Source organism: Palaemon carinicauda, chromosome 19 (genome assembly GCF_036898095.1).
Source record: "Palaemon carinicauda isolate YSFRI2023 chromosome 19, ASM3689809v2, whole genome shotgun sequence".
Lineage (NCBI taxonomy): Eukaryota > Metazoa > Arthropoda > Malacostraca > Decapoda > Palaemonidae > Palaemon > Palaemon carinicauda.
In genome coordinates this window covers 52,373,040-52,388,039 of record NC_090743.1, presented here as the reverse complement: position 1 = coordinate 52,388,039, position 15,000 = coordinate 52,373,040, and positions in this window count along the sequence as shown.

Here is a 15,000-nt window from a genome sequence, read left to right as displayed (position 1 = left end):
GCAAAAGGGTTTGTGTGTTGCTGTGATCAGGAAAGTTGTACTAGTCATCAGCTACTCATACTAGGTTTGTTTGCTATGAGCGATCAGACTAAAGTCTCTCACCATCACCAATCGGCAGTTGACCAGCGTGGCGATGAAAACTCGTCAAACTCAAGACATGAATGAGGACATTTCTGAGGTCATTGTCCTGCAGTGGACTAGAAAAGGCTGATTTTGTTGAAGTTATTGTGTGGATGTATGTATTTATATAGTATATATACACTACATATATATATATGTATTGTACATATATGCAGACATGTTTACGTGTTATTTGTTATTCTAAGCAAATATATGTGCGATTGTTTTTTTCCTATCAAGGATTATTCCATTTAGTTGTAAAATAATAAAAATTATAATAAAGTTAATCATCACCACTTGATTCTTCATTGGCGATGTCATGTGTATGATAGCCACTGTCCCTTGTCTTGAAAGGGTGGCTCAATTCCCTATAGAAATAAAAAGGGAGAAGAAATGGCTATAGTTCAAGTTTTATAGCCAATACTGGAACTTAAAGGTCACGGGGTTAACCTAGAACCCGTGTTACACCAAATTCCATAAATTGTAGAATGGATCAATTACTGAATTATTAAGTGATCACAAATACGTCGTCGTCGTCCTCTCTCTCTCTCTCTCTCTCTCTCTCTCTCTCTCTCTCTCTCTCTCTCTCTCTCTCTTTCAGCAGTACAAGCTAGTGCCACCAAACTAGTTCCAAACACTAAGGCAATTTGGATATAGAACGATTGAACTTATTTCATCCACAAACTTGACGACAAAGGGGGCAGTTGATAGAAGCATTCAAAATTCTTAAAGAAATAACAAATGTAGATTACAAAAATCTCTTCACACTTACCACAAATCAGTCAGAGGTAACGCATACAAACTGGAATTGAAAAAAAATACAACACCAATCAATGGAAATACATGGAACAGACTTCTCAGCGGATGTAGTAAACAGTAACACGGTAAATTAGTCCAAGACCAAGTTAGACAAGATTATAAAACTAAATGTTTAAACTAAATCCCTGAACCCAAGAGTAAGTGGAGTCTCCCCTGGATGGACTTAAGTCTTTGAAACATCTAAAATCTTTATAAACACACACACACTCTCTCTCTCTCTCTCTCTCTCTCTCTCCTCTCTCATCTCTCTCTCTCTCTCTCTCTCTCTCTCTCTCTCTCTCTCTCTCTCAGTATTAACTCAATGTATTACAGTGGCTCGGTATAGTAAGTCAAGATAAGGGATTTTTAAACGTCACAATTTTTTGTTTTTATATGTGAAGAAAGTGCATCTAATTCTCGTTTAGTCTTTTTTTTTAAGAATTGTTCAATGATCGATCTTGCTATTTTTGCGTTTCTCGGGATATATTTTATTATTATTATTATTATTATTATTATTATTACTATTATTATTATTATTATTATTATTATTATTATTATTATTGGTAGTTAACTGGTAAATGTTACGTAAGTTATGTTGTTTTGGGTATGCCACAGCCCCAAAGCAAATTAAAAGTTTTTCCACATTTGATATGAATTACATTCAGGCGTTTATAATACGTAAGTATCGATATATACACAGACATACACAGTGGATGTCAGAATTAATGGATTCCTTCTTGTACTTACTCACATACATTAATGTATTCATGATGGTAAATTACTCTTTGTATGCCGTTGAATGCAGCCTCAACCCCCCCCCCCCCGAACAGCAACCAAGGGCTTCAAATATTGACCGGAATGGGTTTTGGGGGAGACCAATGGGGGCGGAATGGGGGAGGGGGCTGGGTGCTGGAGTGCTGACCAGGACACTTTGCTTCCTTTCTTTGTCGTTCACCATTTTAAATCGATATCCGGTCAGCCGTTGTTACAAATGGGACAATGTTCAATAGTGTGAGAGAGAGAGAGAGAGAGAGAGAGGAGAGAAGAGAGAGAGAGAGAGAGAGAGAGAGAGAGGGGGGGGGGCGAGAAGTATTACGTCATCAAGTGTAGAATCTTTGAGAAGATAATACTATAAATCAGCTAACATCGCAATGTCGATTATGCTGGCGTCTTGATTTCATTTCTTCTTCATTGTTTTATTTTTTTAATTTTGAAGCCTCTTCATCATTGTTGTTTCTTATTTAAAGGTTTCAAGGTCGCTCATAAATTGCAGAGGCAAGCGGCAGTTACAACGCCCTATAAACAGGACAGTGCATAGAGACTGACCATATATACCTATTTTCAGCACCCAAACCCCATCTCCTCCCAAGCTAGGACCAGGAAGGTACAGGAAATGGCAGCTGAAAACTTAGCAGGTAGACCTATGGGCTCCCCTAAACCCTCATCCTTAGCTCACAAGGATGGTTGAGTTGCAGACACTACCAGAAAATATCGAGTTTGAGCTAGACTCGATCCCCCGTCCAGCAGAACGCCAGGCATGGACGTTTCCAGTAAGCTGGAAAGAAAGGTACAGTTGGACATGGGAATTCCTGGCACACCAACCGTACTCTGAGGAAATGCTATGGAGAGGTGGCTGGAGGGGCAACTCAGAGGTAATCGCCGCGCAGAAAGGGGTGACAGGGTACATTTCCTCAAAGCGAGATGTGCCAAGAATTAACGTGTCCAACTGTACATAACATGAGTAACTTCTTTAAAATTATCAATATTTTATGGTTAATTATAATTTTCAGCTTGGTATTTCTTTCCTTATATTGTCACAGGAGTCATTTTCTTAATTTGATTGAGTTTTGGTCTCTTAAAAGATTACCTGTTCTAAAGTTATTCGTTGTCTTATTTTAGTTTACTGTTATTACTTTTATTTTATTTTAGTAGATTCTTTTTGTAATATTGCAAAGGTGCAATATGTCCGTTTACATTGAATGGCCGAATAACACTACCAGTGGTGATTTTGCTTATTATTATTTATTATTATTATTATTATTATTATTATTATTATTATTTTGCTCTATATTAGTGGTACATGAAATTTTATATTTCTATCTAACTGTATAATTTTAGCATCTGTTCAGTATGTATATGTATGGTGGATAGTACCTCTCTCTCTCTCTCTCTCTCTCTCTCTCTCTCTCTCTCTCTCTCTCTCCTCTCTCTCTCTCTCTCTCTCTCTCTCTCTCTCAACTCATTATTTTGAAAGGAGTGATGCGGATCTTTCCTCTTTGATGCATGTCTTCCAAACTTCTGATTTTTTCTTTTTAAGAAAATACAATAGGAAAAAAAACCTTATGTTTTATGAATTTCGTTCTTCATGTCAAACACAAAACAGACACCGGAAGCCTTTTTTGAACATCTTCAGTCTAAATGAAATTGCAACCAACTCTGGGAATTAGCTTTGTGGTAACCAGTTGCAAAATTTTGGCCGTTTTGATAATAATAATAATAATAATAATACTAATAATAATAATAATAATAATGATAATAATAATAATAATAACACTGTATGATAAAGCGTAAGTGTCTGGCTATCCATATAATTATATCAGCTTCCTGTCACGCTGAGCGGCAGTGGGAGAGAGACTATAGTCAATTTCTTTTAGCGATGCAGATTTGCACCGACTCGCAGCGGTGCCCTTTTAGCTCGGAAAAGTTTCCTGATCGCTGATTGGTTGGACGAGATAATTCTAACCAATCAGCGATCAGGAAAATTCTCCGAGTTAAAAGGGGCACCGCTGCGAGTCGGTGCAAACCTGCCTCGATAAAAGAAATGGACTATAGTCATACCCTTTGTGAGAGGAGTCACCCCCCCGAGAGATACACTCGGAAACCACAATCTCCCACAAATTGTCGAAACGGCTGTATTGTAGTTAGGAAGGGGGAGGGGTTGAATCTGTGTGTGGGTATATCTTTCTAAATATTTTTGATGGGTCGTGTACACTAGTAATGATAATGATAACAGTGATAATAATATTAATGGTTTTCTTCTCGAGTTGTTGGCCTACAAGATTTGATATTGATAATGGACGTGATAACAGGCTTTGATATCCCACGAGATCCTTAATTCTTTAATACTGACTTACAGACTCTGGCGTGTTTGTTGCACAAAATTTAGTTCGGTCAGTAGCAGAAAGGGTGATCAGTGATTAGAGCTCGAAGCCATTAAGAACCCAATCCAAAAAATATTACTGATTATTCACTTCCACCTTTCCTTGGCAGGCTGTTCTAGGCAGTGATTATTCTCAATGAGTAATGACTTCACAGATATGTAAATTCCAGAGTTCTTATATCAGTCTTTTAGGTGATTATTTCAAGTGCCTTAAACTAGATATCTAATTCTCCAATAGATTTCTTCTCTATTTTCCTTTCCATTTCCTTTATCTGGTAAAACTGACATAGCATTTAAATCCTGCAATTAGTTATAGATTTATCTTTTTGAGAAATATGTAACGTTTTACAGAGTTTTCATCTCCTTTTTTTTTATTATTTTCTTTTTACATTATCGCTAAGATAATGTAAAAAAAAAAAATCTAAAATTTGCAAATTGTTTATTCTCTGGTATCTGTAGTTTTCCTCGTTTGTTCTCTACATTTTCCTTATCATCGAGACCTGGATTTTGTGAAACTATAACTTGAACCCATATTTTCATTATCGCTGGGAACGACAATTCTTTGATTTTTAGAATGTAGTTTTCCTACACTGAACTCCCTTCTCTTTCTTCTTGGTTCCTTTGTGTATGTGTTTTTTTAATCGCTTAAAATGATTGAAACTATAAAAAGAGATGCAGTTTGTATCTATAGTAAAACAAATAAGCTTTGATATAACTTTATAATCAAACTTATACCTTTCCTTTTTTTCCTCATCGGAAGCCATTTGAAAACTCGAAAAATGTTCAACTGTAAATTAACAGTAAACAAATAGGCCTTTATACTTTCTCTTTTCCCTACTAAAGGAAACTAAAAGAAACGCCAAATTATTTACATACAACAAACGTGCAAACATACAGCTCTTATATTGTCCTCCCCACACATCTCCCCTTTCATTTTTCCCATATACTGTATATATTTTCCCACTATTTTTCCTTATTTCCTTCCTTGTTTTCCCCTTATTTTTACCTATCTTTTTCCTTATCGCTGGAAACCAAATGGAGCAGTAATTGATGTCTTGTCAAAAAGCATTACATTTTCATACCCTTTAATGTCCTGCCTGATATTGGCACTGATCGGCGACACGATAGAGGGGAAAAGAGGGGTAGAGGGAAGGGGAGGGTGAGGGGATGATGTAGGGGAAGGAAGGAGAACGTATGACGTATATTGAAATAGGGGTTTTAGAGGTGAAGGAAAAGGGAGTATTAAAAACGTTGCACGATACAGAAGGGTGATGTAGTTGGAAATAGAAATGATTCTATGTAATGAGAATAGTTAGAAATAGAAATAGTTCCAGGAAATATCAATAGCTTCAAATGGAAATAGTTCAAAGAAAGAGATATAGCTCTAGGAAATAGGAATTGTTGGAATAGAAATGATTCATGGAATTAGGAATAGTTGGAAATAGAAAGCTTTCTGAAAATTAGTAATACTAAGAAATAAAAAAATAAGTATCACTTCAGTTTTCGTAGAAAATCTATTTTATAACCTATAGCCTATTTTCATTGAAAAATATTTGTGAAAATCTATAGATATTTTTTTCAGTCTTAATTGAGAAATAGTTTTCAAATCTAAATGATTGGTCATCTTTTATGGACAAAACAATTTGGTAAATTTTAAGTTTTTGGTAATTTCATAATTTTCTTTGAAAGGTTATATTTGTCAGTAATTTTCAAAAATAATGAAGACTTTGAAAAGCAAAAGCTTCACATTGATTCAGAATACAGGTATGTATGTATGTATGTGTGTATGTATATATATATATATATATATATATATATATATATATATATATATATATGTGTGTTAATATATATGCAGTATATATATTTATATATGTGTGTGTTATGGATATATATAAAGTATATATATTCATGTATATTGTATATATATATATATATATATATATATATATATATATATATATATATATATATATACATACATATATATATATATATATATATATATATATATATATATTGTATATATATAGAATATATAGGTTCGTATATAATGTATAATCACCTATATTATATATATATATATGTATATATATATATATATATATGTGTGTGTGTGTATATATATAATATATATATATATATATATATATGGACATTCGTATTGAGATATCGAAATTTGGCAACCTTTAGAATTGATTCGAAATCAATATGTGAAAAATTTTCCACATTTTAAACTGTCAGACGTCATACCTGAAAGTTATGTACATAACATCCTTAAAAATCAGAGAGTTCGGTTAATTAACAAGTCTATAATAGCTTAGAATAAAAGTTAATACGTAATTTTCATTGTAGCGACAAGGAATGAAGAAACACTGGAGTGATAAAGAATAGTGGATAAAATTAGCGATTCAAGGAAAGATCTAAAGGCGGATTATGTTTGTGAAATAGATTAGAGTTATGTCAAAGCTTTGCGGTGTCTAGTCATGAGTAATAATGGTTGGAAAGGAAGGAAGTTAGTATGAGGACTATAGTGACAAGTTTGTTAGGAAATGAATTGATAGATTTGCGAAAATTTATGTGATCGCCAGAGTAATATGTAAATTAAGATTTACATAACTTTAGGCTATTGAATTGGATATATGTATTAAGGTTGTCTTACATATAAGTAATTAATATTGTCTTACATATACGCTTATTGTCTCAGTATCAAACTCGAAAACTTTAGACGAGGTGTATTAAAAACTTGTCTTGTGTAACTTTGTACAGTATCTAATCCAAAAATAAGCCATTCTATGAGGCTTCGTTTAATTTTGAAATTGGACAATAGTTATAAAAGAAAGTTTATAAAAGGGGTCTTAAGAGCAGGATCACGATCGAGAGAGAGAGAGAGAGAGAGAGACGAGAGAGAGAGAGAGAGAGAGAGAGATTAAATCTAATGGAAATACCAAAATAGATATTACAATGACATGGGCTGTAAGTTTAACTGAGCAAAACTTTACGCTAAGAAACTTGTCCTGTGATTTTTAATTTAGGTTTTAGATTGTCTTTTAGAGCCAACATAGAGAGGAAGAGGCTGAACTATTTTACTTGATTATATATATATATATATATATATATGTATATATATATAAATATAAATACACACACACACACACATATATATATATATATGTGTGTGTGTGTGTGTGTGCATGTGTGCGTGTGTCTGTGTGTGGGTTTGTGGGTGTGTGTATGTATGTATGCAACGTATATAAGTATATACGTATATAATTTACATCCATACATTTGCTTGTGTATGTATGTATATAGTTGTACATATACAAAAAGTATATACAATATATTATATATAAATATATATGTATGTATATATATATATATATATATATATTTATATAAAAGATATTATGGAAAACAAAATCAATTTCCAAATAAGGAAGATTATTCAATAAAGAACAATAATCGTTTTAGGGTAAGAAAGCATCACAGAATATTTCAAAATCATCTCTCCTTTGAAGCAATCTCCCGGAGCATCCAGCGAATCGGAAAAAATTAGGACATCAAAATGAAGGACCTCCTTAATTAGGTTCGAATTTGCCGAAGTACAAATCGAAAGAGCTGAACTTATGACCCATGAGTTCCAAACTTAAGGAGCATTAAGTTCTGCTGGAACTTGATTGTTGGCTGACTTTCTGATTATGTTCACTGATTGGAAACGATATGTTACGTATGTCGGAGAAAGGCCTATGGTCAGGGATGTGGTAGAGTTCAAGATTTATTCATCAGAAATTTTGTTGGTTTAGATGAGGGTATATATATATATATATATATACACTATACACACACACATATATATATATATATATACATATATATACATATATATATGTATATATATATATATATATATATATGTGTGTATATATATATATATATATATATAAATTTATGTATATGTGAGAGTGATAGAAGATTTGAATATAAAACTCAGAAATGTAGGGCTGAAAATTAATATGTGTAAAACTAAGATAAAGTTCAATGAAAATACAAAGAGATAGATGGACATTAAGAACAACAGAATTAGTCCCTAGAGATTGGGAAAGAGGTAGGGGAAGGAAGAGAAGACGATTGATTAACGAACTAAGAAAATTTTCTGATATGGACTGGCATAGATAGACCCATAAATAGACGTGAGTGTCTGAGGCCTCTGTCCTGCAGTGTACTAGTTACGGCTGATATATATATATATATATATATATATATCTTTAAACTAGGACAAAAATATCTTTAATAATCGTCGATTTCCATAATATTATGTAAGCTACGATTTTATCCTATCTCCCACGTTCCTTTCTTCTTTACATCTCCCATTGGCGTGTCCTAACCCGTTAAAATGATTGTGAACTTGAATAAATAGATTTAGATAGAAATATATGAAGAGAGACCACTATCTGATAACTAGGGTTGACATAAAAGAATGGAAGTGAAAGATATAGATACAGAAATTAGTAGAAGGGAAAAGTGGAAAAAGAATTGGAAAGGGAAAGGGAGAGAAGGAAAGGGAGATAAATCAAGTGGTGACGAGGAAAACGAAGAAATAGGGAACAGAAGGAAGAGATAAAAGGACTGTTTTAATTGACAAGTAAGAGTGAAGGAGGGGATAGAATACAGATATGCGAAAGGCAAAAGAAAAAGAAGTGATTGGAAAATTAAAGTAAATCAAATATTAAAGCATAGGTGGAAAAGAATGATATTAAGACTTCGTAAAATATATAGAGATGGCTATATACGAATAAAGAAAAGAATGTGGGAAAGGAAGAAATGATAATCTCTAGATGCTAGAAGAATAGCGAAGAACGATAGAACGGAGGAAAAGGAATGAGAAGAAAAGACAGAATCAAGGAGGATAAGAAGAACATAATAAAAGAGATTAGGAATAACAGAGGACTTAAAAACTGATGCGAAGGGGTACGAAAAAGACAAACTAAATAAAAGTGATAAAGGGAGGAAAATAGATTACGAAAAAGAAAGAAAAAGATTAAAGATGATAATCAAGAATATCAAAGAAATTTACAACTTGAGGTTTTGGATCAAGAAAAGATAAAGAAAAGAAAAGAAAGTGGAAGAAAGATAGACGATTGAGAAAAAAAGGGAAATATTAAATACGAATAAAGAAAGGTAGAGAATGTGATAGTGAAATATAAAAGACATATATGAGGGAGGGAATAATAAACTTGCGAATGTAGAGAAGTAGTCTTAGAGAGGTAAATGAAGAGGAAAGAAGGAAAGGAAATGATAAATAAGCGAAGACATTTTGAAAAAGAAAAGTTTCTTTGTGTTCCCTGGCAGATAAATCATCAGATCTCATTATGTCACAATTGAGAGAGAGAGAGAGAGAGAGAGAGAGAGAGAGAGAGAGAGAGAGAGAGAGAGAATGTTACTCCAAAGATAGGAGAGAGGCAGAGAAAAGGAAAAGTAATAGTTTACAAGTAAACTAATGATATGTACAACAATTATAATTAAGGACAGACAGACAGACAGACAGACAGACAGGCAAACAGACAGACAGAGACTGATAGACAGAGTAAAGGTTGATGTATAAATATTTGACTACATGACATCTAATGATGAAAGGAGAGAGGGATAGAATATCTTGACCAAAGATAGGTAAAGATGGAATTACAAAATGAGATAATGAAGTTTACTGTAGAAGGAAAAGATTACAGAAAATGTCATGCTAAAAGGAGAGAGAGAGAGAGAGAGAGAGAGAGAGAGAGAGAGAGAAAGAGAGAGAGAGAGAGAATATTTAAGAAACGTCACAAATATAAAAAAGAAATGTCGAAAACAGCTTAAAAAGGAGACATCAGACTTGATAAATATTTTTTCAAGTGATGATAAATAAAATTATTATTATTATTATTATTATTATTATTATTATTATTATTATTATTATTATTAATTAATTAATTAAAACTAAGTGCAATTAAAACTAAAGACTACAGCTGTGTGTGTAACATGTAGCAGGTGCCAGTTTGCTTTTTCCTGTTGCAATTTAGCGCCAATCGTGAAATTGCCAAAAGTTGAATGTTTCGAGTTTCCATGGGGCTAATAATTTCACGTGTGGGCCAACTCATTTCCGGTATGTTCGTCACTTTTTGTCATTTCCAATTGTGATTGATGATCATTGCGACAGCTGTTTTTATTTTTATTTGTTATTGTTTTTGTTATCGGAGTGAGAATTATTTGGGATACGAACCAGATCTAGATAACTGGTAACTGTATTTCAGTGCACTCTCTCTCTCTCTCTCTCTCTCTCTCTCTCTCTCTCTCTCTCTCTGCCGTTATTAAATCATATGTCTTGGATTTTATTTACCTTGCTGACATTTATCATTCCATGTCATGTCAATTACCCGAATTCTCATTAGCAACACGTCTGCCCCATTTACTGTAGGACGAACTGTTTTTAAAACACTTTCTGTATCTAGTATGTATGCATGTATACGATGTATATGAAAAGAGTATCCGCCAAAAATAACTGTGAACTATGAAAAAGACTAAATATTGTATACGATTGGACCAAAACTTTTTTATTTATGTAATGTTTTTGTTGGCATAAATAAGCACTTATGCATCGGCAAAATAGGCTCCAAACATAATGATTTGCCTACATAGTTCTGATTTATATAGTATGTATGTATATCATATACTGTTCTATAAGTTTATGTATGATATATATATATATATATATATACATATATATATATATATATACATACATACATACATACATGCATATATATATATATATACATACATACATACATACATGCATATATATATATATATATATAAATTTATATATATATATATATATATATATATATAGTGAGGTCAAAAGAAAGGCCAGGAATGAGTGTAGAGAATATTTAGAAAAGCAGATGAGGCTGATATGGCTATGAATTCAGGGGTGTGGCTATGGTGTAAGAATTGCTCTTAGAATTATTAGTGAAATCTCTGTTGGGGCAAAGAAGATGAAGCATATACCCACCAAAAACAGATATAGATCTCTTTCAACAACAGAAGATGGAGAAAGGCAACGTTGGATGGAACACTTTAGTGAGGTCATGAACAGGAGATATGAAAGGAATAATTTAATTGCTATACTTGAAGCTGAGGAAGACCTTGATGTGCCCATGAATAAATTCAGTGCTTAAAGTCGAAGCTATCATTAAAAAACTCTAGAGAAAGCCCCTGGATACAATGGAGTAACTGCTGAGATCTCAGTTTACTTACAAGATTATTTTGTAGAATGTGGCATGGAGAGGCAAAGCCTTATGAATGGCAGTTAGGAGTGATGGTGGAAATGGCAAAAAAAAAAGAAAGAAAAGAAAATGGAGATCCCACCGACTGCAATAATTACAGAGGCATCACACTTACGTCAGTTGTAAAGAAAATATATAGTATGCTCATTCTAAAGAGACTAGAGAGAAAGATTGGAGATAGATGATCAAGCAGGATTTCGAAAAGGTAGAAGTTGTACCGACCAAAATCTTTATTTTAAGCCGTGGTGGTACAGCAATGTGTAGAATATAGAAATCTACTTTTGATGGTATTTGTTGACTATGAAAAGCCTTTGCTACTGTGCTCCGGCCAATTTTGTGGCGTGTCCTGCGTTATTATGGAGTTCCTCTTAAATTTGTGTAAATTTTATGAAGTCTGTTCATGAGCATAGCAAGTGCAAAGTTAATGTTAATGAAGGCCTATCAAATGAATTTCCAGTGAACAGTGAAGTACTCTAAGGGAATGTGTTGTCACCTCTGTTGTTTATCCTCTTCATCGATTTTGTAATGCATAGAATAGTTGGGATGGCGGAGAAGGAATGGACTGGATTGGTAATAGGAAATTAGCTGACCTAGAGTATAATGATGACGGTGTCCTAATTAGAAAAATGCCACAGGACTTGCAAAGCTTGCTTTCCAGAATGCATGGAATATCACACGAGGTTGGGCTCAAGATGAATAGAATTAATGAGGTGGAATCATTTAAATATTTAGGAGCTATGATCTCAAATACAGGGTCTTTAGAATTGGTGTTTAATGAAAAAAAAAATCAAACAAAGGCTAGGTTATGCAAAATTTGGAAATCAAATCGCCTGAAATTACATAAAAAAAGCAGGCTAAATATCAGTTTAGTGAGATCGGTGTTACTGTATGGACATCACTCGTGATATGATAGTGTAACAATATCCAACAGATTTTGTAGACTTGAGAACAAAGCCGCCGAAGAATATTGGGAGGTAAATGGTAGGCCAGGATTAGAAATGAAAGTTTGAGAGATTACTCAAGTGCCATATGTAGATAAGATCATGGTGAAGAGTAGATGGAGATGTTTTGGGCATGCTCTTTCCACTTCTCAAGAGAAATTAGTTCAGCAAATGTTTAGCTTGGCTCCAGAAGGCACTAGAAGAGTTGGAATACCCAGACCTACATGACTGAGGACTATAAAGCGTGAAGTACGAGATGATGAATGGAGAAATATTGAATTAAAATATCAAGATAGAAACGACTGGCGAAATCTAACCGAGGCCCTGCGGCAACAGGCGTGGCAGAAGATGATGATCATGATATATATATATATATATATATATTTATATATTTATATATATATGTATATATATATGTATATATATATATATATATATATAATGTGTGCATTATAATTACCCGTTTATATCCTTTAATTTCTTACAAAAAAATTGAGCTAATTACGCATAAATATCTTCTCGCTTATCCGCGTATGTACCATGTAAATATCGAATTGTATTTGTGTATGTATTCCTATACAAAGCTTTATATAATTACGCACATATATCTTAGACTCGCTTATGGGCGTGTATGCAAGCATATATAAAATAGCGTTTATCTATTATTATACAAAATTTTACATATTTACGCACATTCATCGTCGACTCGCTTATGTCCGTATGTACTCGTGTATACATCTTGTATGTATTCTTATACAAAACACATACATACACAATCTGGATCGGAAACGCCTCGAAATAACGAAGAAAGACTTTGATGGGTCTTTCTTGTCGTCCCCAGGAATTGGTTTAGACCCGTAACTTGGGGAAAAACTCCCCGACATTTGATTGAAACTTCCAGAATTGTTTTCTGCGTTTCAGTAATGACGTTGCGAGGAGGTCTTGTTATTCAAGAAGACTTCGTAATTCAGAGAGGAACTCCCTCCCTCTCTCTCTCTCTCTCTCTCTCTCTCTCTCTCTCTCTCTCTCTCTCACACACACACACTTAGGAATAGCATTCCCCAATTTCCAATCTGTATGTTAATGGTTTTAAAGGTTGCTCATGACTGGCTGAAGCAAGGGAGAACGGCAATGCCCTAGAGACTGACCATTTTCACAAACGATCAGCGCCCTCTGCATGAAGCTAGCACAAGGTAAGGCCAGGCAATGACTGCTGATGAATCAGTAGGTATACCTTTATGCCCTCCCGAAACTATAGAGCTTTAGCGGGTCTGTAATTCCAGTCCAACAGATCGCCATGCAGGAACGTTCTCAATAGACTACCACAACCTCATAGAAGAGGCGATATCACACTTGAAGAGTTGTGCATATATGCTTTATTTGGAAGCTAATGTGGTATCTTTAACCCTCAGTGGAACTAGATTTTGCAATATTTACGAGTTTGTGATTAGAATTTACTTCATTTCTCTTATGGATACATGAACTATCACTCCACATAATCCAGTATTTTACTCACAACATTCCTTTTTGTATTTTCTTTAGAGCAAAAACTCATGTCTACTGTTCCATGTTCCTTCCTGAACGAGCGTTGGAATTATACTTCTGACTAGTATACCTTACCAACAACCAGCAATGGAGGCTCATACATTAGTAATTGCAGAGATAAGGAAGACACCTCGGCTATTGCTGCATTTTGGTATTTTGCTATCCACTCCACAGGATAAAAATTATTTTGTGCAGATTTCTATTGAGAAGGAAAATCTCGTGCTAGAAGGTTTCACCAGGAAAGCAACCAGAACCGCACCCTTCCCCATCTAGCACTTTTTATAGTCCTCAAATTTCACTCAACTCATGAAGCCTGCCTTAGACTTGAATGGGTTTCCAATTTTGCCCAGGCAAACAGAACATAACTAAACGATACATGAACGACAGTAAGATGGTTCACTATAGCATATGGAATTGCTAGGCTGGGATGTTAAGAATCTTAGTTCACGAAGTGTGCTGACCGGAGAGATTTCAGACCCTAGATGGATTTGATGCCATTATTAAGCCTTGAATGTTGATAAGGTCAACTAATTTACTTTTATAAACCCGCACTGATTTTTCTTATGTGTATATATACACACATATATATATACATATATATATATATATATATATATAAATTCTCAACCGCGCTTCTTAGGAAGACCCCGTGATGTCACCGAGTTTCCCCCTTCGGGAGAGAGAGAGAGAGAGAGAGGAGAGAGAGAGAGAGAGGGGGGGGGGGGGCTTAAGATGAAACCAGAAACCTTTTTAACGTTGACTTTGACAGATATCTACCTGACAAAATAGATCGCAGGATACTTGACAGCAAAGAAGAACTGATATTTTGCTGTCATTTTTCTTATGATTCGAAAGGAGTTATTTTTTCTCGTTAGGACTCCTCTCTCTCTCTTAGTTCCTTTTATAGCATCAAACTTTGTCCGTCCTTGGTATCCTGGAATATTTATTTCTCAAGATCCTAATTTTTTAGATGATTTTTAACAACAATTGAAGATTATTGAGTGTATTGAATTTCTTTATGATTAGAAGTTCTTATTTAAAGAATGTCTAATAGAAAAAAATATTTTTTGTATTCTCATGCAATATCCATAAGAATTTGAATGTTTATGCTGGA